This window comes from Schistocerca cancellata, chromosome 2 (genome assembly GCF_023864275.1).
Source record: "Schistocerca cancellata isolate TAMUIC-IGC-003103 chromosome 2, iqSchCanc2.1, whole genome shotgun sequence".
Taxonomy (NCBI): domain Eukaryota; kingdom Metazoa; phylum Arthropoda; class Insecta; order Orthoptera; family Acrididae; genus Schistocerca; species Schistocerca cancellata.
Genome location: NC_064627.1, coordinates 771,893,334 through 771,898,147, shown reverse-complemented (window position 1 = coordinate 771,898,147; position 4,814 = coordinate 771,893,334). Strand labels below are relative to the sequence as shown.

The window sequence follows — 4,814 nt, the reverse complement described above, 5'->3', positions numbered from 1 at the left end:
ATATCTCAGTCCGTGTGACTTTTTTTCTGTGGGAACACATTAAAGATCTGGTGTATGAACCGCCTCTACCACGTGATGTAGCAGAACTCCGGGATAGAATACGGGAACTGACTGCCACAGTCGACGATGCCATGCTGGGACGGGTATGGAAAAAATTCGAATACCGTATTGACGTCTGCCGGGTCACTCATGGTTCGCATATCGAATGTTTGTAAAAAAAAAAAAAAAAAAAAAAAAAAAAAAAAAAAAAAAAAAAAAATCGGAGTTTCTCTTCAAAATGCAGTATGTATGACATCTACACAATTTTTAGTTCTTGTGCAATAAATAATTGAAAGTACTTCCCGGACTGTATGTACACCCTGTATTTTACGTATCAAATGGTGAACGGCGCGCCTCTTCATCACTGGATAGCAGGCGCACTGTGGCCGCGCAGAGATGAAAATACCTGCTCAGACGGGAAGAAGATAGCTTTACCCGACTCTTGCTGGAAAGTAACGACAAAATAACGTGTCTCCCATAAAGCTCGATGCCAGTACGAAACTCGATACTAGTCGACAAATGAAGAACTTAGCAGACGCCATACTGAATTTATTAGGGCTATGTTTGAACACGACTCGGACTGTACGAACAGTTTACGTCACAGTTCGGGGAATCTCGGGTTCCGTTCGAGCTTTCGATTAGCCCGCGTCCTCGTGACTGTCTTTGGCACTACGTCCACGACCAGTCTTAAAATTTTTAATGCATTATGAATTTTCAAAACAAAAATAACTCTCAAACAAGAACTAAAAATCATCTACGACGCAACCAGCAACCAATGAATAAACTGCAAACACGATTTTGTCCAGTTCTCGTGGTTTCGATCTAATGACGTCTGACGTTATTACTCCAAGTCTGGTCTTGTAATTTATTCTCTTGATAGAAATTGTAGTCAGTCTACCATGACATTTTTAGTTTGTTAAGTATTTAATTCTTGATTAATTTTCTTCCTTGGTCCGTCTGAATGCTGCCATTTTGTTCTTAAACTGATCTCGCCGGCCGGTGTGGCGAACCGGTTCTAGGCGCTTCAGTCTGGAACCGCGCGACCTCTACGGTCGCAGGTTTGAATCCTCCCTCGGGCATGGATGTGTGTGATGTCCTTAGGTTAGTTAGGTTTAAGTAGATCTAAGTTCTAGGGGACTGATGACCTCAGATGTTAACTCCCACAGTCCCTCAGAGCCATTTGAACCATTTTTTCAAACTGATGTCAAAGGTTTTATGTGTTTATATACGAGTATACGAAACTTGAAATGCTGTAGTTTAGGACGACAGAAGATGACAGATAACGCCAGAAGTCGTATCAGTCAATCCCAGCGTAGTCAACAAAGGCACGGAGTCAGGAAGTACAAGGAAATAGCTTCGCATCCTGCTATATTCTATTTTCTCTACTTTCTGCTTGTAAAAGATACTGTGACTTCCTTATTAATTTAATAAAAAGTATTTTCTGCAATATTCGATGTTATTTTCCTGTAGCAGCAGTCTCTCTCACGAGTGACTTCATTCTGATTAAAACAAGAATGTTTAAATTGGTGCAAGTGAAAGGAGCAGCAATGACATTTGTATTCTTGCTTGTCACAAATATTTGAGTACGTACATTTTAAATTGCTGTGGGTGAAACAAGCAACAATGACAACTGTATTTTTGCTTCTCACAAGTAATGTCAAGAGGAGAAGCTAGTTTTAGCTGAATCTCGATGCGACATGGGACCACGAAGCTCGTTAGCAGTCGACAAATGAACAACGTCATTTTTGCGTCACTTCGCAGCTAGAGTCCTGTGAAACTGACTTCGCTTGCTCGGACGCTGTTATATACGGCGTTAGGAAATTCACGTTACAAACTTCTAGGACCTGTAGAGGCGAGTGAGTACATAATAGTTATAATAGGAACCCAGATCCGGAAACGTACCGTTTCTGTTATACGACGAATTCAATTCATATGTTTGACTTATTCACTTTTTCTCGAGAAATTGAATTAGGTAGTACAATTACTATGTAACAGTTCGAAAGGAAATATAACAAACTTGCACTCTGCAATCAAAAGATACGGTCATCTATAACACATATTTTGATACTCGGAAACTCACTCACCAAAACCAACAGGGTACTTTCCGATGGTGTAGATCATGAAATCTGGCAAAAAGAAAGGTTTTACAGTACAAATAAAAAAATTAATTTCTAACTATATCATATGAAAAAATATTTCTTATGTCTTTTGTTAATGGTCTTCAAACTTGAAATTAAAATATCCCCGATAGTGTTGGTATCCCTGGGACCGAAATCGTGGCAGTATCAACGTTGATAACAGGAAAGCATCGTTGAGATCCTCGATTGCCAGAGTTGGTAAATTGTCTAACAGGGTGTTCGGAAATTCCCATTACAAACTTCTAAGTAGATAATATCTGCAATCGGAACCCATGTCCGAAAACGTACCGTTTCCGTACTACAGCCGTTTGAAAATATGTTTGCTACGTACATACGCAACACGGTAGTCTCGGCGGGGGATAGTTACGTGGGATCGGCAGATGTCATTTGACTTCTACCCTACTTCTCTGCCGTGGTTCGAGTATCATTCACGCGTCTGTGAGTGTTAAGAGTAACGTGGTTGAGTATATGCTTGTAAAATACACCGACATGATACTTCTGAATGACGAGGCTCACGATAGTGAAACAGCTGCTCGTTAGTTTTATCAATATCGTCCTCTACAACGTCCGACTCCATCGCATACCCTTTCAGTTATGCCGTTATTATCAGGCGGAAAGAATCTTTTACGTGGCGGTCCTGAGCAGAAGGCACTAGTGATTTCTTACTACACCGTGCGATGTTGCCTCGAGCAAAATTCAAAATGCATGCCAAGGAAAAGTGAACGTCCCAGTCATTACAGGGGCAGGGAAAACGTTATTTTGAAGTAACTTGTTCATCCGTGGTGGTACTTCCAGAATATCTCACTCTTTTCATAGGTTTTGACTAAACAACTACTCCAGTATTTTCGCAGTATAATTCAGAGAATTTGTGTAAACTCTAAATCATTCTATTGTGACACAAGCAAGTTTAGAGCTCTTCCTTTCATACATTGCTTACTCATGTCAAAGCCAAATCAAGGAAATATTTCGAAAATATTAATGCAACAGCAAAACTTCGATGGAAGTCACTAAACTTATATTATTAATCGCAACGCTTTTCGGACTCTTATCTCCGTTTCCAGGCAACAATATTAAAGCTTAGATCATCAACATAGCTCTCACGAAAGCAACGTTGCCATATGTTTTCAGATTATAGAATTTTCCGTTGGAGAAAAAGGCGAAATAACGCAACTGCGCTGCTACTGTTGAACTACTGTATAAATACGTCTGTTACATAAATCGCTTTAGCGTCGATCCACTATCGCGGGGCACGTGAGCATGAGAACAAACCAAATGATCAGGGAATAGGTACGATCAACAGGTAGCAGCAAACAAACGTAGGTGCCGGCTGGGGGCGCGCGATGGTCATTCGTCACTCTAAACCAGGGGTTCCCGAATTTTTCCTCATGACGGAACACTTTTAAAATCCTGGTACACTGACGAAACATCTTGTTTATAATAAAATTTTTAAAATTCGAGAAAACTTGTATTAAACAGTGATAACTTCACTCTTAAATCATAACCAATAATGCAGAAATCATTATAAATTTTTTGAAAAAATAACTACTATCATCCAAATGTCGTAAAGAACGCCGTGTTATTAATAGTATTTTCGCGGGATATTGATTCACTTCCTGCGAAACGTCAGTGTTCCGCGGAACACGTTTTCGAAACCATACCCCACAGTAACGTGTCCGTACATGGTCGTGTGCGAGTTTTAAAAGTTCCGAGAACCAGAAAAAGATTTTCAAAAAGTTATAAAATTGTGTATCTAACTATTAAATAAGACACAGGAAAAAAGAAAGTAATCATTAACCTGAAAGTACCAATATAACAGCTTCTGTTCCTACACAAACGGTCTGGGCGCCGAGCACTAACTTGGAAGTGTACCGTAGCCCGGCTAGCGTCTTGCGTCAGTCAGATTGGCCGAGCGGTCTAAGGCGCCAGATTTAAGCTCTGGTTCCCGAGAGGGAGCGTGGGTTCGAACCCCACATCTGACAAACATTTTAATTTCTCTACACTACCGCTACATAAAGCGCGTGCTCCAGGTTTACAGCTAAAATCTGTCGTTGCCGCATTCGACAGTTAATTCGTATCAGATACGACAGTCGAAAAACACATGTATCTCGCCCAATATTAAACCACTGGCGGAACGAAGAACGACTGCCGTTCGGATGAGTGTAGCGGATGGCATCGAAAGGAAGAGTCTCGGAGGAGCGGAGGTCGTCGACCCGATGCCCGCTGCCGAACACAGACTAGACGAGACGAGACGAGACGAGACGGCGTCTGCCGTGGCAGACAAGACGCAGCTGTGCCCTCTCGTCACGGCGAGGCGCCTTCTAGCAGCGCACGCTTCAGCCCGAGTGCAGCACTGCGGTCACGTCCCCGAGTGAACCGAAATAAAACAACGCCTGACAACTACGACCAAACGACGACGGCTTGTAATTTTGGCCTCGTAGATAGCATATCCTAAGCTATAAGATGTCCTTTTTCACTGAACAAAAGCATCGGCAAGAGTGTGACATTCAGTTTATAATATCATTCTTTTCTCTAGCGTTTATGGCGTCTAGTATGGGAACAGCTTTTTCAAGATTAGGTTTTTTTGTAATTACTTAACTTTGTGGTTGTATGTCCTTATCGCCGACTATGAAGTTGGGT

At 41.5% G+C, this 4,814-nt stretch overlaps 1 non-coding gene across 1 annotated transcript; it reads left to right on the top strand.

Moving 5' to 3' along the window:
* Nucleotides 1–4,072: 4,072 nt before the first annotated feature.
* On the top strand, nucleotides 4,073–4,156 carry Trnal-uaa (transfer RNA leucine (anticodon UAA)). Its single transcript has one exon. It is a non-coding gene; the product is annotated as a tRNA-Leu (tRNA).
* Nucleotides 4,157–4,814: the final 658 nt, after the last annotated feature.